At 52.2% G+C, this 26,313-nt stretch overlaps 1 long non-coding RNA gene and 1 pseudogene across 1 annotated transcript; both read left to right on the plus strand.

Moving 5' to 3' along the window:
* Nucleotides 1-3,697: 3,697 nt before the first annotated feature.
* On the plus strand, nucleotides 3,698-5,115 carry LOC144231323 (uncharacterized). Its single transcript, XR_013335046.1, has 2 exons — nucleotides 3,698-4,157; nucleotides 4,950-5,115. It is a non-coding gene; the product is annotated as an uncharacterized LOC144231323 (long non-coding RNA).
* Nucleotides 5,116-12,992: 7,877 nt separating this feature from the next.
* On the plus strand, nucleotides 12,993-14,511 carry LOC144231463 (putative protein FAM10A4; annotated as a pseudogene).
* Nucleotides 14,512-26,313: the final 11,802 nt, after the last annotated feature.

A 26,313-nucleotide genomic window follows, 5' to 3' on the forward strand; every position in this document is an offset into this window, starting at 1 on the left:
TTGAGAGAGAGAGACAGACAGAGTGCAAGCAGGGGAGGGTCAGAGAGAGAAGGAGGCACAGAATCTGAAGCAGGCTCCAGGCTCTGAGCTGTCAGCACAGAGCCCACAGATGGTGAGATCATGACCCGAGCTGAAGTTGGACACTTAAATGACTGAGCCACCCAGGCGCCCCTAATGCTGATAACTCTAAAGACATGTCTATTTTAATCAAACCAACAAACTTAAATTAGCTTAAGTACTGAATATGTTCCACCTATGTCCACTGAAAAGTCAATTAGCTCCCCGTTGTCAGTGTTTCACCTGGGACACTAGTGGGGAAATCTGAAGTGGGGGGAGCAAGTTCTGGTTGGGTTCTCCTCACTCCTTGACAGCAAAGGCAGTACAAGGAGCAGATGGTGCCTGGGGAGGCGCAGAAGACGCGCCACGGGAGCCAGTTATGCAGCCCGCACCCGAAGGGGTGAAGAAATAGGAGGGGGCAGGAGAGGCAGGGTGTCACCAAAGGGCAGAGAAAGAAGTTTCCCAGATCTAAACTTCGCCAGCTCGGACAGAGGTGCTGACACCATGATTTCCCCACCGAAGTAGAAATATTCAGTCCATGAGAGGCAGGAGAATGGGGAACTTTCCCAAAACAAAGAGAGTTTCAGCAGCTGCTTGGGAGTATTACTTAAAGTCCCTGTCCCGAGGGAGACTTACCAGCGACAGCTGATCCCAATTATAGCCACGAACCCAGGAAATATATGAGGGAGAGACGCCCACATCTATTAGGAGGAACCGCGAGAGAGAGGCACGGTATCCTCCTCATTAAGGATGGCCTGTGTTTCCTCCAGCAACCTGGATTTCTATGGAGGAGGCCTATTTAGACCATTATCATCCAATCGAGCAGGAGGTTTGTTGGCCTGATCAGTGGCCAAACACATTCTGTCAGAGGCCCTTAGGTCCGGGTCCTGATTCAGAGCCATTAAGGCCTGGACCTAGGGTACCTACGTCCATTTGTCCAGTTTTCTGCAGGGGAGGTCTAACAGATTGACCCCTACCGAGGCCATGCAGTGTTACAGGAGATCAGTCCTTTCTTAAATCTTTGCAATCGGAATTGTTTCCAGTGGGTTAAAAGGCATGTCAAGGAGATCCCTTGGGGGCTGAAGAAGTTCCCTGATCCTAGAAAAGGAGACACGGTCCACTACAAAGAACCCCCACCCTGATTCCTGGATGGCGTCCCACACACACAGTATGTCAGAGGTTCCTGGTGTCAAAGCAACCCAAGGAATCCCTAGAACAAAATCGCTGTGATCACCGCCTGCCATAAAGGCTCAGCCCTCCCCTGCTCCCTTATCACATTCTAGACTACAGTGGGTGCTGGCATGTGGACCAGGTTTGCCTTGCTGAAAAGATCAAGGAGCCCCTTGGCTGCAGCTTATAAGGAAATTTTATTTTATCTACCATTTCCTTCTGCCTTTGTTTCCCACATCACAGCCCCACACCCTGCCCACCGCCCCTGCTCCTAGAGGTGGGGGACTCGGGGGATTGGGAGGCTCCAGGCACAACGGTCTCACCCCCACCCCAAGAAAGGCCCAGACCTGAGTAGGTTCCTGCTTCTGATACAGATCAACCCAGACCTTCTCTCTTGCCGTGGGGATTCTTTTCAAAGGGACAGCTGGAGTCAGGAGACTGCAGAGAAAGCCAACACCCATGAGGAAATATATGCTGAAAAATGAATCAGCAGATGGATGATAGATGGGTGGATGGAGGAGTAGATGGATGGGTGGGTGGGNCAGGTCAGGATCTCGCAATTCATGAATTCCAGCCCCACCTCGTCTCTGTGCTGACAGCTCAGGGCCTGGAGCCTGCTTCTGAGTCTGTGTCTCCCTCTCTCTGCCCCTCCCCCACTCACACTCTGTCTCTTCCCCTNCAACAAAAGTCTGTTATGGGGCGCCCTGGGGGGCTCAGTGGGTTAAGCATCCGACTTCAGCTCAGGTCAGGTCAGGTCAGGTCAGGATCTCGCAATTCATGAATTCCAGCCCCACCTCGTCTCTGTGCTGACAGCTCAGGGCCTGGAGCCTGCTTCTGAGTCTGTGTCTCCCTCTCTCTGCCCCTCCCCCACTCACACTCTGTCTCTTCCCCTCTCAAAAATAAGCATTTAAAAAGATTTTGTAATAAAAGAGTCTGTTAAATAAAAATTAAGTGAGTAATAGTGGAAGTGACCACCCATGATGTTCATAGAGTCAGGCAGGGGCAAGAGCCACTCAGCTCACCTGCTTCTCAGTTCAGGGCTTTCTACTGTAGAAGAGCCGGTACCCTGAATAAAACCCACATGCATAACCAAACAACAACATCAAAACAGTGGACACAGGGGAAATAGAAATGAATGTTAATTACAAGTTTTAAAAACTCCACCTTTCTAGCAAGTGAAGAGACACAAATTAAAGCAACCTTTGATACATTCATTGACTCATGAAATCATCAGGGTTTTTTTTTTCTTTATAAATGCAACTTTGGTAAAATCCAACCCCAAAGTTGTAGTAAAACTGGAATATGGGTTCATACTCTGCTGGTAAATGTTAACAACCCCTGTCAGAAAGCAATATAGCAATTCTTAGCAAAAGCCTCTCCCCACCCCCTGCAAAAAAAAAAAAAAATGTTTACAACTTGTGGCTCAGTCATTTCACCCCCATAAAGAAAAACCAAGGTAATAGTTCAACTGGAAAAAAGAAAAAAGGAAACCATAAACATAGCAATGTTTCCTAAAATGTTATTTATAAATTTTGGAAATACCCTAAGAATCACAACAACAGACGTTGAGGGTAAAGAAGATTATGGTATATCTGCTTTCTAGAATACTACACATCCATTAAAAATGATCATTATAGGGGCACCTGGGTGGCTCAGTCCGATGAGTGTCCGACTTTGGCTCAGGCCATGATCTCACCGCTCATGGGTTCAAGCCCCATGTCGGATTCTGTGCTGACAGCTCAGAGCCTGGAGCCTGCTTCGGATTCTGTGTCTGCCTCTCCCTCCGCCCCCCTCCCACTCACACCCTGTCTCTCTCTCTCAAAAAAAAATGAATAAATGTTAAAAAAATTTTTTAAATAAATAAAAATAAAAATGATCATAATAGTGATATTGTGCAAGCCTGAGTCTCCCCCCTGGCATTCCCCTCATCGGCTTCTTAAGGGACATTTCACCAAAGCTCCTCTGCATAGAAGCCTAGGACGTGCGGTGGGGGTGGGGCTCTCATTACATGAAAAATCATATAATTTACTTAATGGTAATAACAATCACAGCCTTTGGGTGCTTACTTGGTGCTAAGATTTTTCCGGCGTTGGTAACTCTGATCCTCTGGGAAATCCCATGAGGAAGGTTGTATGCCCATTGTGCAGGTGGGGAACTGAGGCACAGCGCGGTGAATCCACCAAGCTACGGTTCCTCAGAGCCAATGGCTCTCAAGACCCTTCTCAGCCCGGCTCCGTCTTCACCTCCAGGCCCCCCGCCCCCCAACGCTCTCATGCCGTTACTCATCCTGGTTCCCACCTGGACCACACCTCAGGCTCCTGTGTACCTCCAGAGCCGCCCCGGGGCCACCTCTTTGTCGCTTTCCTGGCACTGTCTCTTCCCCTCCCCCAGCCACCTTCCCAGTCAGAAAGGCGGTTTCTGTCGTTTCTTCGGCACGTCAATTCTAGAACTGGTCTTACGGCCTCATGACTGTAATGACTAGTTCGTGGATCCATCTGGCCCGGGAAACTGGGGGCTCCTGGAGAACCAGGGTGCCTCGGGAGCCTGAGGCAGTGCCTGGCACGGGGGCCGGGAGCCCACAGCTGGCCAGCAGGGAGGAGGGCGCGCTCTGCGGCCAGGGAATGAGCTGGAACCCGGGCGGAAAGTGCGGCCTCCACTGGAGAAAGTGCAGCAGCTCAGGAAAATGGCGGCCCCGGGGGTGTGAAGAGCAGACAGTGGACAGGGCCGACTGGGCACGGCCTGCAGGCTCCGGGCGGCTCACGAACCCCCCAACAAGTGTGAAAGTGCTTTGAAGAACAGGAGGGGAAGTCCCTGGGCCCCATGCGAGGCGCGGCAGGCAGGCCCCGCTGTGGGATCGCGGGGGGCCAGAGGCCACCACACCAGCCAGCCAGCCGAGCGAGCACCCGCCCCGGCCTGCAGGAGGCAGGAAGGTGAGCAGTGCCCGCCTGCACCGTCTCATCTCAGAGGAAGGGGACAGAAGGTGGGCACAGCAGGAAGCCCTGGGAAGGGAACAGGGAGCCTGTGTCACCAAAGAGATGCAAGTAAGACGCAAGGCTCAGGAAATTCAGGGACTTCCCCGACAGCTGGGAACCCCAGCCCCAAATGGCCCCAAAATACCCTCGGCAGATAAAGGGATTCTTTCTGCCACAGGCAGCAAGCAGGCAGGTAGGAGACTGCAAACCGGAAGAGAAAAGCCTGGACTCTTCCGCTCTGAGTAGCCCCGGTGCTTTTCTGAGGGCCTTGATGAAAGGAAGACTCTCGCCCAGGAGTTTTTCTGGAGGGACCTATGAGTCTGGCCACCTCCAACTCAGACTCTCAGAGGTCTCCCCCGCCTCGTGGCCCAGGACACTAGGTGGATCCTAGTCACTCAGCTCGGGCCTCTCCGAAGGTGGGGACTGGTGTCCGCAGAGGGCTGGGGGCAGGAAGTTCACTCCTTAAAGCTGGGAAGGAACAAACATGAGGGGTTCCCAGCTGCCTGGGTAAGTTCTAGGAGTACACCCCCCGCCCCCCGCAGGATACCCAGGCCCTTGGCTCCATATTTAATCCTGGCAACAAGATTTCAAGTCAGCACTGCTGTCCCCACTTCACAGATGAACAAACCGAGGCTCAAAGTAGTTAAATAACTTGCCTGAGGTCGCACAGCTTGAGAGTGGGTAGAGCTGGGATTTGGCTCCAATCCTGTCTGACTTTCAGGCCTCAGCTGCCTTCTTTTTTCCTTCTAGGCCCCTGCCACCCTTGCTTTCCCCAGGAGAAAGATCAATGCTGTAGGAGTCCTGGGCTAGCCGCGTCACAGGACATTTTCTTTTCTCCGAGTGTGTTTGTTATCTGTTGCTGTGTATCTCAGAACTTGGCAGCTTAAACTGACAATAAACATTAAATCACACCGTTTCTGTGGGTGAGCAGTTCAGGGGGCACTAAACAGGGTGATTCTGGTTGCGGGGGGGGAGGGTCTTTCAAGAGGTTGCAGTCAAGATGTCCCCGGGGGGCTCCAGGCATCTGAAGGCTTGGCTGAGACTAGAGGACCCGCTTCCAAAATCAGCCACTCACGGGGCTGCGAGCAGGAGACGTCAGTCCCAAGGCGGCTTGAGTACCCTTACAACATGGCGGCCGGCTTCCTCCAGAGCAAGTGATCCCCAAAGAACAAGATGGAAGCCACAACGTCTTTGATGATCTGGCCTCAGAAGTCATGTTTTGTCATTTCCGCACTATGTTACTGGTTACACAGGCTGGCTCTCCCCAGTGTGGGTGCATACCAGGAGGTGGACGGAGTCCGCTGGCGGCACGTTGCCTTCTCTGCCAGACGTGGATTCTCAAACTGCCAGGCTGGGATGCAGGGGTGGCTCGGTCGGTTAATCAGCTCAGGTCATGATCTCAAGGTTTGTGAGTTCGAGCTCCGCATCGGGGTGCTATGCTGACAGCTCGGAGCCTAGAACCTGCTTAGAGTTCTGTGCCTCCCTCTCTCTCAATCTCTCTCTCTCTCTCTCTCTCTCTCTGCCCCTCCCCTTGCTTGTGCTCTGCCTCTCACTCTCAAAAATAAATAAATAAAATAAATAAAGCTGCCAGGCAGGATGCTGAGGGCTGCCACGAGCCCTGAATAAAACAGTGGACGCAGAAAGTTCTGAGATGAAAGGGGAGAGATGTAAAGGGCAGAGCGAGCGATACTCCCGCTGGGAATCCAGGCCCCCACTGCAGCCCCAGACTCTCCGTTTGGGACCAGGGATGAAACACTCACAGCCTGGGGTTCCCCTTCCCCAGGAATGAGTTTCCCATGGCATTCACCGTTCCAGCTAGAAGTGACTCAGATGAGGTTTTGGGTGTCCACAGGCGAGAGCCTAGGGGTCAGAGATCATCCCTGGCCTCTCAGGTGATGCCACATGGGCCACCGTCCCCTGTGCCTCAGCACAGGCCAGCCCACTAGTCACACAGCTGCTGTGGGCACTTCCCTGACCCTTCGTGCTGGGCTCAGTCTTATAGGGGCCAGCTGTAGGGGTGGGAAGTCTAGATGGAGGGTAAGAAGCCCAGGTCCAGCCTAGGTCTGCATCCAGCTGTGCGACTACCCCCCTCCAGGCCTCAGTGCCCTCATCTGTAAAATGGGGGACTGGGGGTGCCTGGGTGTCTCAATCCGTTAAGCATCGACATTGGTTCAGGTCGTGATCTCACAGCTTGTGGGTTCAAGCCCCGCGTGAGGCTCTGTGCTGACAGCTTCAAGTCTGGAGCCTGCTTCAGATTCTGTATGGTGTGTGTGTGTGTGTGTCTCTCTCTCTCTCTGCTCCTCTCCTGCTCTCTCTCTTTCTCTCAAAAATAAATAAACATTAAAAAAAATTGTTTAAAGGGGAGCTGACATCTGACAGTCTGCTTTAAGTCCTCTTGGTCTGGGGCTCCAGGGAGAATGGAGAGGAGGCCTGGGTCTCATCCGGGCCTGCGAGACATTTCCAGTCCTGCTCTTCTAGGCTGGTGGAGACGCTAGGACCCCACCCCGGTCAAGCTCTGTCTCTACCATATACTAGCTGTGTGGATTGCAGCAAGTTACTCACCCTCTCTGAGCCTCAGTTTCTTCATGCATGATGTGAACAGTGATATCTGCTGCAAAGGATTGCAGTGAGGACTTTAAGAAGGTTCATGTGACTAGTGCCGTGGGGAGGCCCTGCTCTTCTGACCAAGCCCCTGCAGGCAGCTTTAACCCTCTTAAGTTCCTGGGACCAGGAGCCGGGCAGGGGCTCCCACTATTCCTCACAGTTTCCAATATTCCCTTCCACCTCCCAGAGCGACAGAGGAGGAAGCTAAGACCAGAGAGGGAAAGAGACTTGCCCAAGGCCCAGACGTGGCAGGGATGACCCCGGGGGGCCTCGGCCCCCCCGTCACGGAGTCCCCGTCTCCCCCAGACCTTCCTGCTCAGCAGGACCGTTGTGAATGGGGGTGAGTCATTTCAACTCTCAGGAAACCAAGCCTAGTCCAGTATTAATCACGGAATCAGAGGCTTCGGGTGCGAGAAAGACACAAGCAACGGATGGTACCAGCAGTGCAGTCAGAGGCACAAGTGAGGAGAGGGTGTCCCCTTGAGCTTGTCCTTGCAGGGAGGTCCCCGATCCTGCGTGCCTGGACAGGAGTTACCCGGGAAGCTTCTCAGGAAAGAGGGAACCACTCCTCACAGAGCCCTTCCTATCCTGATGAGCCACACTTCTCTCCAGGGAGCACTCACCGCTNGACAGAGATTTTGCCACTGTGTTCAATGCCTGGCATAAAATGGGTGTATGGCTAAAGAAAAAAAAAAAAAGAAAGAAAGGCAGAATGAAGGAATCAAAGGTACTTACAATGGACCTGGACAGTGGCCTTGCAAAGTGATGATTTTTTTTTCAAGGGACGATTTTTTAAAATCCGTGAGAAATCGGATGCTCGGAGCAATAATCTGCTCAAGCCAGCCAGTGACTGAGTTTCTAGAGCCATGATTCAAAGCCAAGTCTGTGACTCCAGAGTAGGCCTCTCTCCCCTCTAGGGTGGTGGCTGTCCTTGCTGTAACGGGCACCCCCAAATCATGTTGTCCTGAAGCCCCAAGCGTAGTCCACGCTTCCCGGGTGTCCTACAGTCTGCTTTCAAGCTCCCAGAGCTGTCTCTTGTGAAGGAGTTTGCTCTGTTGTGAAGGAATTTGTGTTTCTGTCAACCCCCCTCCTTCCCCACGTGGGACCCGGCCTCTGACAGTCCAGTCGGGGAGGCTCCCAAGGACCAACTCTGGAGGATTGGAGGGGGTCAGAGGCACCCCGTCCTCCAATCATGACTTACAACCAGAACATTCAAGAAGCCAGCCTCACTCTCTGAAGGCTGAGAATTTAGCAACAGATGAATGATTGATCAAGGCTCCAACCACGGGCCTGCCCATCAGCCTGAAATTCCACCATTACTCACTCTTTTGGGTGGAGGTATTGAAGGCCCCAGTCAAAATATAAATCATTTCTGGGGGAAACCACTTACTAAGTCATTAGCGGGTGTCACAGACCCACATGGCTGGTTTCTCAGAAGAGCCTTGGTGAGAACAGGGCCAGAGGACCTGATGGCCAAGTATAAAGTGGCCGCTTACTCACCAGTGTCGAGGTGTCGAGGAAGCACTTAGATTCAGAATCAGCTTTTACCTAGACCAAAAAGACCCCCATGTGGGGCCTGCCTTTCACCACCATCACCTTATCCCCTATCGTATTCCCCACTGGCCTCCTTTCTGCTCCTGGGGCCACCAAGCTTTTTCCTGCCACAGGGCCTTTGCACTTGCCTGAAACCCTATTCCCCAACTTTTCAATATGCTGGCCCTCCAAAGAAATTTGTGGGGCGATGGATATGTTCCGTGCCTTGGTTGTGGGTGGGCGTATGGATGTATACATATGAGAAAACACCAAATTGTGTACTTTAAATAGGTAAAGTATATGTGTCAATTATACTTCAATAAAGCTATAAAAAATAGAAAAGTTTTAATTTTTATCTTTTATTTCAGAGCGAGACCACATGAGTGAGGGGGGAGTGCAGAGGAAGGGAGAGAGAGAGAGACAGAGAGAGAGAGAAAGAGAGAGAGAGAATCCCAAGCAGACTCCATGCTCAGTATGGAGCCTAATGCAGGGCTCGATCCCATGACCCTGGGATCATGACCTGAGCCGAAATCAAGAGTCAGACACTCAATCAACTGAGTCATCCCGCCGCCCCCCAAAATAAATTTTTAAGGTAAACTCTACAACCAACAAGGGGTTCACACTCAAGATCTTGAGATGAAGACTTGCATGCCCCACTCACTGAGACATCCAGGCACCCCTAAAAATAATAAATTGTTTAAATGCTGCCTTTTTCATCCTTTGGGTCTTTGGCTTGGATGAAAGCACCTCAAAAAGGCTGTCCCCCAAGCTGCTGGTGCGGGTCTCTGTCACCTCACCCTGTTCGCTCCTTTCAAGGAGCGCCTCACACCACCTTCTGAAACTATTTGCCGGGAGCCTGACTTCCCCCCAGGACTGGAGCTCACGGCGGGGGNTTAACGCATTTCTTTTGGATGACTGAACGAAAAGGCCAGGGGCCCCCAGGAGGCCTGGCAGACATCGGCCCTGCCTCTGGGGACCCCTCCAGGGGTGCAGCGTGGAGGCTGAGAAGAGCAGGCACTGCTCTGAGAGTAAAACCCAGAACAGAGTCGTGGCACCATCCACGGCACAGGGATGGGGGGCAGGGGAGGGCGCGGGAACAGGCCACAGTCCCAGCCGGGAGGGACCCTGTTCCCAGCAAGAGCTGCCCATCAGCACGCGAAGTTCATTCAGAAAATCCCCTGGCGCTTTCCAGCCCCAGTCCCTCCAGCGCTGGGCCCAGGGCCTCCTCTCCCTCCGAATAGGAGCCAAGAAGCCTTAAGGCCTGAATCTTCATGATCTGGGGAACCTGAGGCACGGCCCCAACTCGGGCCTCAGCTGGGTCTGGAGACTCACGGGGTCCCCGCTGGAGACTGGGACCCTCTGAGAAAAACCCAACAGTTGTCACCCACAGCCCTTAGCTACTCATGACTCAGCTGCTGGTTTGCATAAGAAGGTGGCTCAGAGTGTGAGCGAGAAAGGGATCTGGAAGACTGTGAGTCGCTTCCCACGGGACAACCCCNCAAGTTAGTAGAGGGACAGTCCCCAGACCCCAGGCTTCTGCCCCCTTCCCCTCCCCCCTTCCCAGCCCTTTGGCCACCACCTATTTTGTTGTGCTTATTTGCTGCTTTGTACCATCTGCCTTCTCCAAGGGAGCAAAGGCTTGACCTCAGAGTTTCAGACCCTGGCAAGGACGGTGCCAAAGGGTGACTGTAGAGGTTGGTGAAATGTCAGGTGATGGGAAGCAGGCGGCCTGTTGAAATGCTGCACGCGCAGGTGCACCTGGGCGGCTCAGGCGGTTAAGCGTCATGATCTCCGGGTTTGCGGGTTCAAGCCCCACGTCAGGCTCTGTGCTGACAGCTCAGAGCCTGGAGCCTGCTTTGGATTCTGTGTCTCTCTCTGCCCCTCTCCAGCTCATGCTCTGTCTGACTCTATCTCAGAAATAAATAATTTAAAAAATTTTTTTTTAATTTTTTAATGTTTTATTTATTTCAGAGAGAGAGAGAGACAGACAGACTGTGATCAGGGAAGGGTCAGAGAGAGAGGGAGACACAGAATCCAAAGCAGGCTCCAGGCTCTGAGCTGTCAGCACAGAGCCCAACGCTGGGCTGGAACTCACGAACCATGAGATCATGACCTGAGCTGAAGTCGGACGCTCAACTGACTGAGCCACCCAGGCGCCCCTAAAAATACTTTTTAATTCCAGTTGGTAAGCATGGTAATCATGCATAGTTGAGACAAGGGAATATAGTTCTTGGAATGTTGGGCTCTTGGAACCTTAGCTTCCTACTGCATTAAGGAGGGGGTTCACATGTTTTTTAAATGCAAACTATTCCTGGGGCACCTAGGTGGCTCAGTTGGTTGGGCATCGACTTTGGTTCAGGTCATGATCTTGCAGTTCATGAGTTCGAGCCCTGCGTCTGGCTCTGTGCTGACAGCTCAGAGCCAGGAGCCTGTTCCAGATTCTGTGTCCCCCTCGCTCTGCTCCTCACCCACTCACTCTCTCTCGCTCTCGCTCTTGCTCTCGCTCTCTCTCTGTCTCGCTCTCTCAAAAATAAATAATCATTAAAAAAAATTTTTTTAAATAGTACATGGGCCTGGACTGTTGGGTAATGCAACACATTTGTCAAAGGTGACTCCTTTAGCTACGTAAATTGGTATGGATGAATCAGTTCTGGTCATATTCTCAGAGATAGGATGCTGTTCTGACCATATGTGCCGCACCCACTGGGCATCTGATGTTTGGATCAATGAGAAGAAATGTTGTCGCATACCTGGATCAATCTGTGTCAGGAAATTTGCATTAAATCAATTCCTGGGTCACCTGCATGCCTTGTGATTGCACATCCGACTCTTATTTCGGCTCAGGTCATGGTCTCAAGGCTCGTGGGTTCAAGCCCCGAGTAGAGCTCTGTGCTGACAGCTCAGAGTCTAGAGCCTGCTTCAGATTCTGTGTCTCCCTCTCTGTCATCCCCTCCCTCACTCATGCTCTGCTTCTCTCTCTTAAAAATAAGCAAACATTAAAAAAAATCTTCATTGAAAAATCATAATTCTGGCCTTTCACATGTTATCATATTTGTCCACAATCATCTAGTGTGTGGTTAATTTATATTGCTTGATAAAGGTGTGCAGGTTTTTTTAAATGTTTGTTTATTTTTGAGCAAGAGAGAGACAGGATGCACATGGGGGAGGGGCAGAGAGAGAGGGAGACACAAAAATCTGAAACAGGGTCCAGGCTCTGAGCTGTCAGCACAGAGCTCAACACGGGGCTTGAGCCCACGAACCATGAGATCATGACCTGAGTTAAAGTCACACGCTTAACCGACTGAACCACCCAGGTGCCCTCAGGTGTGCAGTTTGTAAGCTAGAGTAAAAGTTTTGTTCTGAAATTGTGGAAAAGTGTCTTAAAGCTGTTTTCTGAGCTCTAGTAGAATTAAGTGCATATGTATTCAGCTCTGAAAAATTATTATCATATAAAATATAGCCCAGTATATGCTCTGGCAATCCTGGTGTGGTTGGGACGTGATTTGAAAAACTGAGCTCAGGTGTAGGCTGGGTTTGTGATGTAAGGGATGTTATGTTTTATTTAGGAGCTGAAGTATTATTTTTGTCTTCTGAGCTCATCGGGGAGTTGATCACAGTTATGGTTATGATACCTAAGACTGGCCACCATATTTTGCCAGTACTGTGTATGGGGTGGGGTACGTTTGTAGCCTAGAATAATGTCCTCCATTATCTCTCTGATGAATCATCCCTTGGAGACATTGACAATAGGTTATTAAAAGCCAACAAGTCATCTCTTTGAGACTTCTAGTAATCGTTGTAAGGTTCCTAGTGTTGCTGCTATTTCAGGCAAGAAGCAATCATTAAAATAAGGATGCCTCATGGGCGTGAGCACCTATTGGCACTCGAACCAATCGGCATTTACCTGTTGTGGCCAAGCATCGTCATCTGACATGTCTTCTGAAAAATATGAGAGACCTTCCCAGGCTCTTTCAGCTAACAGGGCAATTTCTGGATCATCCCTGTATGTTATATGTGGCATATGTAGATCATTGTCGGAAGATTCTGGAAGGTCTGGTATGGTTGGGTCTCCTGTTTGGTTTGTCTCTCTTTCTCCACTACTGTGAAAAACTTTATGCTTTTAGTGCTGCATTATTTAAGCAGATGGTGGGGCGCCTGGGTGGCTCAATCAGCTAAGCGTCTGACTCTCGATTTCAGCTCAGGTCATAATCTCAGTTTGGGAGATTAAGCCCCATGTCAGGAGCTGAACTGAGCGTGGAGACTGTAAGATCCTCACCGTCTTGGGCACCTGGGCGGCTCAGTCGGTTGAGCGTCTGACTTCAGTGCAGGTTATGGTCTCGCAGTTCGTGAGTTTGAGTCCCACATGGGCTTGCTGCTGCCAACCTGTCCGTGCAGAACCTGCTTCAGATCTTCTGTCCCCCTCTCTCTGCTCTTCCTCAGCGTGTGCTCTCAAAATAAATAAACAAATAAACAAACATTTTAAAAAAGTTATCTCCCCGCTCTCTCCCTCTGATCCCTTCCCAACTTGCTTTCTCTCTTTCTCTAAAAATAAGTACATAAATATTTTTAAAATAATAAAATAAATAAACTTAAAAAAATTAAGCAGGTGGTATGATTGGTTAATCTTTTGCACAATGGTTGGGTCCTGTTACCACCATGGCATTTTTTGTTGTGGCCGTAGGTGAAGTATCTGGTTAATTCAACAAGAGAAAAAAATCAGGAGAGCTCACACCGGCTACCCTCTTCTACATGATCACAATCACGCTGCACCAACACCCGCACTTGGGATCCAGCAGCAACCTCTGCGAGGCCCACCGCACAGGACCTGCACACAGTGAGTGAGCTTGGGATCTTTGTGAAAATGTGTAAGCAGGATCCGAGCATTCTGCACACCGAGGAAATGAGCTTCCTGAGGGAGTTGGTGCAGAGCTTGGCGGGGACGGGGAAGGGGGCGTGGAAATACCACCTGCTACTTATAAAACTCAAACAGAAGACAATATCAAGGAAGAAAAAGCACAAAGGAAGAAGGCAGAGGAAAACATAAAGACACACAAACCGTCGTCAAGTGGGGAAGGTGTTCTAGAAATTGACAATGAAGGTGTGATTGAACCAGATACTGGTGCCCCTCAAGAAATGGGATATGACAATGTAGAGATGATTGAGGAAATGATGGACTGGGCAAATGATTTAAAAAAAATGGCTGCCATCGATGCGATGGTGAACTATAGAAAGCCATTGACTTGTTGACAGATGCCATCAGACTGAACCCTCCCTTGGCCATTCTGTATGCTAAGGAAGCCAGTGTCTTCATCAGATTACAGAAACCAAAAGCTGCCATCCGAGATTGTGACAGAGCTATTGAAGCAAATCCTGACCCAGCTCAGCCTTGCAAGTGGTGAGGGGGAAAGCGCACTGCCTTCTGGGCATCTGGGAAGCAGCAGCATGCGACCTTGCCCTTCCTTGCAAACTGGATCATGATAAAGATGCTAGTGCAACGCTGAAAGAGGTTCAAGCGAGGGCCTCGAAAATTGCCGAACCTTGGAGAAAGTAGGAGCGAAGACGTGAGGAGCGAGAGATCGAAGAAAGAATAGAAAGGGTTAGGGGCGCCTGGGTGGCTTAGTCGGTTAAGCGTCCGACTTTCACTTGGGTCATGATCTCGCGGTTCGTGGGTTCGAGCCCCGCATCGGGCTCTGTGCCGACTGCCAGCTCAGAGCCTGGAGCCTGTTTCAGTCTATGACTCCCTCTCTCTCTGACCCTCCCCTGCTCATGCTGTCTCTCTCTCTCTCTCTCCTAGAAATAAATAAAAACATTAAAAATAGAATTTAAAAAAAGAATAGAAAGGGTTAAGAAGGCTCGGGGGCGGGGGGAGATCCCCAGGGGGGAGGAAAGAGCCACAGGATAATCGGCTCAGGTGGCTTTCCTGCCAGAAGGCCTGGTAATTTTCCCAGAGGAATGGCAGGGGTCAAGCCTGGAAAGGCAGGAGTGCCCGGGCTCAATGGCATTCTCAGTGACCCAGTGGTCTTTATAGCCACGCAGGATCCAGAAGTTATGGTGGCCTTCCAGGACGTGGCCCAGAACCCAGCAAATGTGTCAAGTATCACAGCCACCCAAAGGTCATGAATCTTAATTGTCGGCCAAGTTTGGAGATGAAGCTCAACGGCTTCCTGACAGATAAAGCCTCCCTGAAGGAAAAGCAACTTCAGCCATCTCACAAATGCTGCATTAGTACAAATCAGTGTAGCTCTGACCTTCTTATGCAGACAACCGGGGTGCCGTCAAGCTAACCCCTACCCCTCTACCCCACTTGCAACTGGAACATTGTACAGTGGTTTTGCCATTAGGGTGTTCATTCAGAGAATGTTCTCCTATTGGGAATTACACCCTTTAAGCTCTTTTTAAACCAGGGCACCTGGTGGAACATTCGACTCTTGACCCAGGGGGTTGTAAATTCAAGCCTCATATAGGGTGTAGAGATTATTTAAAAATAAAATCTTTAGGGGTACCTGGGTGGCTCAGTCAGTGAAGCGTCTGACTCAACTTTTGGCTCAGGTCGTGATCCCAGGATTGTGAGATTGAGCCCCGGGGGCTCATTCAAGAGAATATTGGCAATTATAAAGAATACTGGCAAAATCAATACAATATTGACAATTACAAGGACTATTTTGCTGAGCAGCATCGTTGGCAGGAAACGAGATCGGCGTTGCATTTTCATATCCTAATTGATAATATGAGTGAGTGTGCATGTATTTGACTTGTCCTATAATGTGTAAGTGCAAAGTAAGTAGGGGCACAAGAATATATAGCAGGTTTCTAATCTGTAATATGAGACACCACCAGTATATAATTTTCCTCCAGTTAGTCTTTTTTTTAAGATTTTATTTTTTTAAGTTTATTTATTTTGAGAAAGACAGAGATGGTGCGAGTGGGGGAGGAGCAGAGGGAGAGGAAAGAGAAAGCCAAGCAGGCTCCATGCTGCCAGCAGAGTCTGATGTGGGGCTCAAACTCACAAAACTGTGAAATCATGACCTGAGCCGAAACTGAGTCAGATGGAAGCTTAACCGACTGAGCCAGCCAGGTGCCTCTTAAAGATTTTATTTTTAAGTAATCTCTACACCCTACGTGGGCCTGGAACCCTCAACTCCGAGAACAAGAGTTGCCTCAACCAGCCAGACGCCCCTTCTCCAGTTATTTTTTTCAAGAAGCTGCACTTTTATTTATTTTTAAATGTTTGGTTTCTAAATTTTTTAAATGCTTTTATTTATTTTTGAGAGACAGAGCATGAGCATGAGCAGGAGAGGGGCAGAGAGAGCGGGAAACTCAGAATCCGAAGCAGGCTCCGAGCTGTGAGCACAGAGCCCAACGCGGGGTTCGAACCCACGAACCGTGAGACCATGACCTGAGCTCAAGTTGGAAGCTTAATGAACTGAGCCTCCCAGTTGCCCCTAAAAAAATTTTTTAAGTGGGCAGAGCCTTATGCAGGGTTTGAACCCACGACCCTGAGATCAATACCTGAGCTGAGATCAAGAGTCAAATGCTTGATCCAACCCAGCCACCCAGGCGCCCCAATGTTTCTAAATTTTCCAACACACGATGAGTCGACGACGTGGAGTCACACCGGCCACGCCACACTGTCACGAGCGTGCTTGGAAGGCACACACACGACTTGTGTCCCTCTGCAGGATGTCAGCTTTATTCAGTCACAAAGCAAAGTTAACATGGTTCTAGAGCAGGTTCAGGATTCCAAACTCAGTGACATTTCCCCACGTGATTAACTTGGCCTCTTACCCGGGCACCCAGAGCAGAACGGGAGACAAGCCACACAACAGACAAGGTAGCAGGGGGCGTAGGAAGTCAATGAGCCAAACGCAAAGTCAGTCTGTGGGCGCGCAGCTGAGACGAAGGCCTCGGCCCGTCTGGTCCGGGTCAGCCGTCGGCGCTTATGGCCTATTCTGTTGGAGCAGAGAACGACCCCAGGTCTGTTCGGAAATCCGTGGGGCAGAGCCTTGGGCGGGAGCTGCCTTTTTGAAGTGATCAGACGCGGAGGGGCCACATCAGAAGAAGAGTCTGACGGTTTACTGAAAACAATCCTCCCCTTTTGAAAGGGGTGTAAATCAGTCTTGGGCCCTTGCAGACTCCTCTGCTTCTGGCTGTTACCAGATCTGGGGGGTCAGCTGCTACAGGCCCCGGCGATATCTTATAGCTGTGATGCCTTTAATGGCTGTGTCATTGCTTGACACGAGCCCCTGCTTGACATGAATGACTCCATCTTGCTCTCTAAGCAGACTGCGGTGGGGTGGGCGTGGTGGTCAGAGAGGGCTTCCCTGAGGAGGTGACACAGCAGCTGACAGCAGAAGGAAGAGCCGTCTGCGGGGGAAAGAACAGGAACCAGCAGGGGCTGCTGCTGGGAAGACCTCAGTGAGGGCAGTTGGGGGGAACTTCCAGCAGCCCCGCGGGGCCGAGTGTTGCCTAGGGCAAGAAGAGCGAGCTCCAGATGAGGCCAGAGTGGGCAGGACCCTGGGTTGCTTACTCAGCACCCAGAGAAAAGGAGGCTTGGCCCTCGAGCAGCCCAATCAGACCGAGAAATGTAGATGGATAATAAATAGCCACAGATGAGTCATCTCAAGCCCTGATTTTTGAGCCTGCCTTGCAGCTCTCCCCAGCCTGAATCCTTCCCCGGAGGGGCCCCTGATTTCAAAATGACCAGGTCAGGCAGAGCTCAGCCCCCGGGGCCCCTGTGTGGGAGCTCTGCGCTGCAAGAGCCCAGGCACCGAGGCAAGCTTTTCCTTGCGACAGCTGCATCCCCATCCACCTTCCCCAGGACTCAGCAGAATGAACAGCATGCGGAGAACCTTTCTCATGTGATCTGGGCTGCACATGTTTTTTAAAAAGGAGAAAAAGAAACGCCTTGTGTAAATGAATTGGAGGTAGCCGGGTATTGTTGGGAAAGAAAAAAAAAAGAAGAAGAAGAAGAAGAAGAATCACAAGAAGCAAGCAAGCAAGAATTTGAGAAAGTCAAATGAAGCTGGGTTCAGGTCGCGCCTCTGTCTCGGCCGCAGCTGGGCAACCCGGAGCGAGCTGGTTAACCTCCCAGAGGCTGGCTTCACCCACTTCACAGGGCTGTGCAGAGATTAAAGGAGCTGATTAAGTCTTCACATAGTGCTGGATACACAGGAAGCTCTTGAATATTCATTGCCCAACTACTACAAAGACCGGGATCTATTCTAAATATGCAAATATGCCACCATCTAGTACAGATGAGGCCACCGTTCTCCCTGCAGGCCCCCAGGTCCCCAAGGGTTCAAGGCACTCAGGCAGGCGGAAGCACTTGCCCATAGTCTCAGGACCCCCACTGGAAGGCAAGGTCAATGAGACAGGGAGTTTTGCAGGATTTCTTCAATGCTTTCCCCACCAGGGTTTGGCACGATAAATATTCGTTGATTTAATGAGTACAGCCATCCTGAGTTAGTGATAACAATTGTCAAACACTTAGTTCGGCTTGCCACCCTCCAGTGGCGTTCGGTTGCTTTAGACAATGAACCCAAAGGGATTTACATGGTTTACCGCTCTCCGCACAGCAGGCGGCCTGAACCCCATGTTTGAATGGATCCCCTTGCCCTCAAAGCCCCAGGCCGGTGTGTGACACTGGCCCAGCTCAATGCTGAGCATACCGTTGTCTGGGTCACAGTTTAGGAGACCCCCAATCTCATAAGGCTCCTCTGCCGCAACGTGATATTGTTTGTATTACCCAGCAATGGAAGCAGATCTCCGTTGGGGCTGGTGGGGGCGACCCTCCCATCCCAGAGGGTAAATGGACTTGTTCTCTGACCCACAGGGAGACAGTCGCTAGGTCTGTCGGCTGTGGACTGTGCACATGGACTGCCCAGGACAAAAACCAAAAGTGCCACGTGATGTGTAGAAACAGCAGGGAGAATTACCTCCCACCGACGATACTGCCTCCCATTTACTGAGCAGCTTCTTCTCGCTTGCCAGAGATCAAAACAATAGCCCCTGGGCACCTGGGGGGGGCTCATCAGTTAAGTGTCTGGCTCTCGATTTTGGCTCAGGTCATGCATGATCTCACGGTTCGTGGGATCGAGCCCAGCTTCCATCTCTGAGCCGATAGCTCAGAGCCTGCTGGGATTCCCTCTGTCCCTCCCCTGCGTTCTCTCTCTTTCTCTCAAAATAAATAAACAGAACAAAAACATAAAAAAATAGCCTCTATGTCAGCTTGCTCTTGCTGCTGTAACAGAACACCACGGACTGGGGGCTCACACAGCAGAAGCTTACTTCTAAAGTCCAAGGTCACTGTGTCAGCATGTTTGGTTCTTCCTAAGGCCTCTCCCCTTGGCTTGCAGACCGTCACCTTCTCGGTGTCCTCACTCGACCTGGCTCCTAGGTGTGCCACCCCGGTGTCCTTTCCTTCTGAGACATCCCACTGCTGGATTGGGGCTTTTATGACCTCACTTCACCGAACATCCCCAGAAGCCCTATCTTCAAATGTAGTCAAATTGGGGGTTAGGGCCTCGACAGATGGATTTGGGGAAAACACATCTCCATCTACAACGGTCCTTACCCACAGGAGCTCATTTATTCTTCCCCATGTCCCACAAGGTAGACATTACAATAGCCAGTTTATGGATACGAACTTGAGAGGCGAATCATCCAATGTCACATCAGAAAGAAGAAGAAAAGTACAATTTTCTGATATTTCAGTGATGAACATCTCTCTGTGACCCCTCTCCCCAACTCCAAATCATCTGGAAACGAAGAGGGGAGTCATAGGATGTGAGGTCTGAAGAGTCTGGAAGCAGGAAGAGGCTGCTTTCTCCCACAGATTGTTCTAGAATTTTCCATACTTCACAACTCTGAGTTAAAGAGGGCATGGCGTGCCTTGCCCAGAGTTCCTCTGTTAGCAGTGGCAGAACTGGACTTGAACGCAGTCTGAAGGAAGGGGGTGGAGGCCCGGCTTAGAGAACCCCAAGCGGGGTGGCTGGGGGGAGGGGCAAGAATCTGGGGCAAGCAGGTGTCAGCGTCCCCCGGAAAGCTCTGCAATCAGCTGGTGACCCCAAGTCCTTGAAGGGGCTCTAGCTATCACGTCACGATTCTCTGTGCCCAAACAATTCTCGAACTGCTCACAGGAACTCCCAGCTGAGGAGGCTGAATGACACACTCGTGCCTTTGGGGTCGGGCCTCAACCCCAGCCCTCGCTGTGACCTCACGTCTTACCCTCACCGTCCTTCCCCCCTACCTTCCATTTTGTAAAGGGCTGGGCAGCTGCGGGAGGGGGGTGTGGAGAGCTGACAAGCAAGGCACGTCCCCCCACCCCCCCACAGTGGACATATCGGAGAGGCAAGAGCCAGCCCGGAGGTAAGGGGACGGAGCTACAGCCACTGGCACAGTCAAAACCACAAGAGAGAGAGAGAGATTGAAACAAGAAAAAAAATCCTTCCGAGTCAAAATGAAAAGTGAGACCGAGAGAAATTGAGTGAGAAGCTCTCGGCAAAAGAAAAACCAAACGTTGGCTTCCATGAAAGCAGCGCAGGCCAGCGGGGTGTTAAATGACTAAGTGTTGGGGCCGCAGTGACAATGACACGGTCCCCTGCAGCACGTGTGTGTGTGTGTGCGTGTGTGCACACGCACATGCGAGGGTGCTCAGTGTGAGGGCATGTGTGAGCGTGCAGGAGGCCGTGTGTGTGCAGCGGGGGGATCAGGGTGTGTGTATCAAAGGTCCCCAGGCCCCGAGGCTTACACAGCGCAAATGCGTTTCCTCCGCGTGCGAGGTGTGTGTGCATTGTGTGCGTGTGTGTGTATCTGAGTCCAAATTTCCCCTTGTTATAAGGACACCAGTCATGCCGGATTGTAAAGAACTGAATCACCTTTTTAAAGACTTTATCTCCTAATTCGGTTACCTTCTGGGGTGCTCGGGTTATGGTTTCGACATATGAATTGGGGGGGAGGGGCACGCTCAGCCTATTAACACGGAGGCTTTTGCTCACCCACAAAAGTCTGCTCCTGCAGCTAAGGGCCCAACTGAGGACTGAAGCGCCTGTGCGGGCGGCCATCAAATGGGCCAACCCAGCCCAGGGCCGTGCCTCGTTCCCCCCACAAGCTCCCCGTGAACGGGGTGGCCGATGGTCACCACAGACGGTGGACCTGAGACAACTGTAATGTGCTCTCTCACAGTTCTCAAGGCCAGAAGTTCAAAATCAAGGTGGCTGCAGGGTTGGTTCCCGCCGGAGGCTTGAGGGAGAATCTGTTCCGGGCCCCTCTCCCAGCTCCTGGTGGCCAGCAATCCGGGTGTCCTCGGCTTCTAGACACGTCACTCCAGTCTCTTCCTCCACTGTCACATCCCCTCTCCAGTGTCCGTGTGCCTTCTCTTCTCTTACAAGGACACTCACTACTGGAGTCAAGGCCCTCCCTCGTCCTGGATGACCTCATCTTGGGCACCTTACCTTGATGACATCTGCAAAGACCTCAGCCCCAAATAAAGTCACATTCTGAGGTTCTGGAAAGATCCATCTTTGGGGCCACCACTGAACCCACTTTCTGTGGGCCCAGGGGCGATACTGGCTCTTCCCGATGCTGGTGGCCACCACATCCTCCAAGGGCATTGTCAAGCTGGGGCCGACGGTGCTGAGCAGCACCCGGGGAACCGCGCCCCTCAGAAGGCTCCAGTCCAGTGGGGCGAGAAGATCCAATGAGCCCCTGGTCAAGAGACAGGGGAAGATGAAGGGCAACATGGCGGCCTAGGGAGGGAAAGGCTTCCAGAGGTGCGGGGTTGGGGCAGGGAGTGCAGGGCTAGGCAGGGAGTCTGAGGAAAGGTCTGGACAATAGTTCTCAAAGGGAAAACAGGAGAGAGGCTTATCCCTAAAGGAGATGGATGGAGGCTTGCGTAACCTCACACCCACGGCCTGCTCTCTTCCCAGACTGTGTCAGCCAGCCCCGCACCCCGAGTTCTAACCCAAGGATTCCTGGAAGGGCCTAGGCCTCCGGTCAGCCCAGCCAGGCTGTTCTCGCCCACCCAGCCAGCTCTCCCGGGCACGCAGGCCCATGGGGCCCCCTCTGGGAGGGACATGGGCCCAGGCAAGGCCTTTTACCAATCAGTTACCAGAGAAACTACCTAGAACTTTCCCTTCCCTCCCTCATTCCTTATTGTGTTTCGGGTCTGGTGGGGCCTCCACCTTTCAATACATACACAGACCCTGCTTTCAATCCCAGTACCTCGTATTTATCAAGCACAAAGTGTTAGCTATTGCACTAAGCATTTTATTAACTTATCTCATTTAGTCCTTGAAACACCCTCCTAAGGTAGGCAGTACTATAATCCCCATTCAACAGATGAGAAAACTGAGGTTTGGGGGCCCACGGCTCCAGGCCTAGTGCTCTGCCTACTCAGCTAGCACTGACCCCACCAACCCAGGAGGCTGTTTCTTATGCTGTTCTCCCTCTCCAGGCAGACTTTGGCAAGGGGAACTGGGAAGGGTGTCTGCATTTGTTGGCAGGAGAAAGGAGGGGTCTCCTTTGACTCCCCAGCCCTGAGGGCAGGAAAGATCCCCCCACTACCACTATATCTGAGATCTGGAAAATTCTCCAAGTCCCCCTCCCCTTCTTTGCCAGCTGAGATCCCATGGATTCCCAGTCTTGGGTGGCCGAGAATGGTCCCTTCAGCGCCCAGACCCACTGCTGCCTTGCCATAAGGCAGGGAGGACTCTGGTGACTTGCAGAGGCTGTTTTGGCGGCTTCTGAAGACGGAGAGAGAAACCCTGCCACCTCCCATCAGACAAAGGGAGCCTGAAAACAAGTACCCTGTGGTCAGGGCTCAGCCTGGTGCCACGAGAGGGGGGTGTCCCCGAAGGCCACACAAGCCACCCTCAGGCACCCAGTCAGCGAGGCCCAACCTCAGGCCACCCCCACTGGCCACAGCCTGATCCCCTGGAGCCCTGGCTTCCCCTCAGGACTTCCTGCACAGCCTGGCCGGCTACCCTCACGCCTGGGGCGCCAGCCCTGGGGAAGGCCCTGGTCACCTGCGGGCCTGTGGCTGACTTCGCCCGTCCCACTCCCTGCAGGCAGAGCCCCAAGGACAGGACTGCTCTGTCACCCTCTTGCTCTCAGCAGCAGCCCCCAGAGCAGCTGGGGGAACAAGACTTTAAGCCCATAGACCCCACACTGTAGGGCTCCCACCGCCCCCCAGGGAAGGGCGCACAAGGAAGTGTGAACCCAGAGGGCTGGGCCCCGTCCAGTCGGCACCGGTCTTCCTACAAGACGGGGTGGGGGACATGAAGAGCTGGGGACAGCTGTCCTGTCTTACCAGTTAGGGCCCTGTTCTCAGGATGGAGATGTCACAGTGTCCCCAGCCGCCCCCCACATCCCATCGCAGGAGGCCAGACCCCCATGAACCGCCCGAGACATAGGACAACATGATGTACTGAGAACTAGTAACAGTCACAGGTTGCCTACCGGTGCCAACCCCCTGGGACACACTGTCTTCAGGTCCCAGGGCTGTGTGGCCTCTGTCTTCCCCAGAACCAGGGGCTCATTGATTCACTCATCCACCATCTACTACTGAACACCAACCACGTGCCATATGCTGTTTTAGGACAGACCTGAGGACAAGTCTGGGCCCAGTGCCTGCCCCCCAGCATCTTCTGTCCGGTGTAAAGCTACGACAGGTGTGAGCCGAGGCGGGTCTCAGACCTGGGGGGCCTTAGCCAGTTCTGTGAGATCGCGGGAGGCCTCTGACGGGCAGATGCGGAAGCGGAGGCTGGAGCAGTCCAGCGGTGGGAAGGGAATTCTGGGCAGAAGGAGCTGCATGGATCCAGACTCGGAGGCCGGGGGCAGAGGCAGGTTTAAGACCTAGAAAAAAAGCTTCCGCAGGGCTGAAGCCTCATCTGTGAGGGGCGGGACGGGAGATGCAGAAGAGAGGAGAGGCGGTCAGCACTCACCACCACGTCACACGTTACAGAGTTGGCTTCTTTCAGTCCATGTCCCTGCCCCTGCCCGGGGGCTCTGTGGGGGCAGGGCACCGCAGGCACCACTGTCAGGTTCACCGCTCGCCCTGCAGGGCTGGGACGCAGGCCGGCACACAGCAGGAGCTCGATGCACACACGGGGAATGAAGTGAGCGAATGAATGGATGACCTGCGCGGGGTCCATGTGTCTAGGCTGCGGTACAGGCAACCGAGGTCAGTCCCTCTGCTCTTTTTTTTTCTAATTTATTTAAGTAATGTCTACACCCCAGGTGGGGCTTGAGCTCACGACCCTGAGATCAAGCATCACATGCTCCACCGACTGAGCCAGGCAGGTGCCCCTGTTCTAACTTCTTTTAAATTATTTTATTTTATTTTATTTTATGTTTTATTTATTTCTAGGAGAGAGAGAGAGAGAGAGAGAGACAGCGTGAGCAGGGGAGGGTCAGAGAGAGAGGGAGTCACAGACTAAAACAGGCTCCAGGCTCCGAGCTGGCAGTCAGCACAGAGCCCGACGCGGGGCTCGAACCCACGAACCGCGAGATCATGACCCAAGCGAAAGTTGGACGCTTAACCGACTAAGCCACCAAGGCGCCCCTTAAATAATTTTTTAAAATATGTTTCTTTAGAGAGAACACCAGTGAGGGGCAGACAGAGAAAAAGGGCAGAGGATCAGAAGAGGGCTCGGCAAGCTGTCAGCAGCAGGCCCGACATGGGGCTCAAACTCCTGAACTGTGTGAGATCATGACCTGAGCTGAAGTTGGACACTTAACTGCCAACCAGGTGCCCCCAGCCCCCGTTCCTATTTCTAAGTGACAAACACAAGACATCAGGTTGGGAAGACATAGGTGGTCTTGCTTTTTGCCTTTGGGATTTATGCCACATACTTGGAGAACAAAGAAAAAGAACGCTATCGGGGCGCCTGGGTGGCTCAGCCGGTTAAGCGTCAGACTTCGGCTCAGGTCGTGGGTTCAAGCCCCGCGTCGGGCTCTGTGATGACAGCTCAGAGCCTGGAGCCGGATTCTGTGTCTCCCTCCCTCTCTGCCCCTCCCCTGCTCATGCTCTACCTCTGTCTCAAAAAAATAAAACATTAAAAAAATTTTTTTTAACGCTATTAATTTGCAGGAGGAGGGAGAAACCTGTAAGACGTCTCCCTGTGTGGGCCCAACCATAAGTCTCCTTCGGTGCAGAGAAATGACAGCATCCTTATCACCTTCACGATGCAGGTGGGCAGCCAGGCGAGAGGAAAACACCAAATCCTGAACACAGGCCTTTTGAGAAAATAGGAGGGAAACCATCCCAAGGAAGAAAAAAATAACTACCTCGGCTCTCCTGAAGTCATTAAATTCTAGCAGAGGAGAGAGACACACGGCAAGGAACCTCAGGAGGAGGGATCTGGGAAGGCGTAGGGCCTGAGACGGCCCGGTGCGGGGGAGGGGAGGCGTGTGAGCCGTGGGCCCCGTCTGAGGGGCTCAGCAGCTGAGATATGGAAGGCTGGGTAAGAGCTAGAAGGGCTGAAGGTACGGGACAAGAAGAAGCCCGGGCAACCCCGGGGGGGAGGAGGGCCTGAAGAACTGGGAATGGCTTGCGGGCAGCTGGGAGGGCAGGACGGCTGCGGGGCGGGAGGCTGCTGGCCTGGGAGGTGCGAAGCTCTGTCCAGGGGTCTCTGCCTGTGACCTTCATTCTTGGGGCCCCTTAGGCTTGAAGACAGGCCTAGTCCCCAGACTGAAGCAGCCACACGAACAGTTGGGGAGAGGCCGCGAGGGCAGTATAGGAGCCCGGGGCCAAGCCCTCCTCAGCCTCCCTGAAACGTTGCCAGGCGACCAGCACCGAAGATCAAGTTAAGGCTGCTGTGTTCCAAGCCCAGACGACTGTCCCGGACGGGCCCCGGGAAGCCACTGAGACCGCCAGGGGTGCAAGGAACCCAGGAGTCGGCACACAGAGAGCCCGGAGGCCGTGCGAGGCCGTGCATCTCATTAGTGCTAAGATGCTAATTCCTTCACATTTTAACACGTCTGAAATTAGCATTAGCTCACAGCCGGGGTGCGTGTCAGTTAGCACTTTTCCTGGTACACAAAAGAAGGGGGAGTCTGGCCGGCACCGGTGACCCAGGGCCAGGAGCCCAAGGGGGTGGTTTCTCGCACACAGAAGCGACTACAGCCAGGTGAAACCCACATTTTCAAAAGAATTGTCCTTCCAGAAAAACCACTTACCCGGAGGACATAAAGGACCCAGCACTGCAGTCTGGACTTTTGTGGGGAACATTTCTGTCTTGTTTAAACTGTGGTTATTCTGAATCAGCTGAACTTAGGAGCTGATCTCGGTTGTAAATTTTTAATTTTCATTTGACACAGAGTGTTCAGAACCTCTTCTCCCTCTGGCCAAAGAATTTCTACCAAAACCACGGACTCCCACAGGCCCTCTGACTTACAATTACATGTTAAACAACATGAAAAAAAGCAAACAACCAGATTTGAAAATAAGCCAAGGACCTGGATGCACAGTTCTCGGAAGGAGATGCATGAAAGGCTGATAAGCACAAACAAAAAGCCTCTGCGTTCGCGATCATCAGGGAAATACAGAACAGAGTCACAGTGAGACACTGCCTCACACCCATTAGGATGCATAAAACATGCAGAAAGGGGCGCCTGGGTGGCTCGGTCGGTTAAGTGTTTGACTTGGCTCAGGTCATGATCTCACAGTTGGTGGGTTCGAACCCCGCGTCGGGCTCTGTGCTGACAGCTCAGAGACTGGAGCCTGCTTCCGATTCTGTGTCTCCTTCTCTCTCTGACTCTCCTCTGCTCACGCGGTCTCTCTCTCTCTCTCTCTCTCAGAAATAAATAAAACATTAAAAAAAAAATTAAAAAGGGCAGAAAAGAAGCATTGGGTGAGGTTGTGGAGAAACTGGCCCCACAGAAGCCAGCCACTAGGGGGTCAGCAGTTACTTCGGCAGAGCCTCCCTCACCCTGGTTCACACGTGTGATGTGAGCAACGGGAGAGGGGAGGAGCGGG

The sequence above is a fragment of the Crocuta crocuta genome, unplaced genomic scaffold (assembly GCF_008692635.1).
Source record: "Crocuta crocuta isolate KB4526 unplaced genomic scaffold, BGI_CrCroc_1.0 scaffold13, whole genome shotgun sequence".
In the NCBI taxonomy this organism is placed as follows: domain Eukaryota; kingdom Metazoa; phylum Chordata; class Mammalia; order Carnivora; family Hyaenidae; genus Crocuta; species Crocuta crocuta.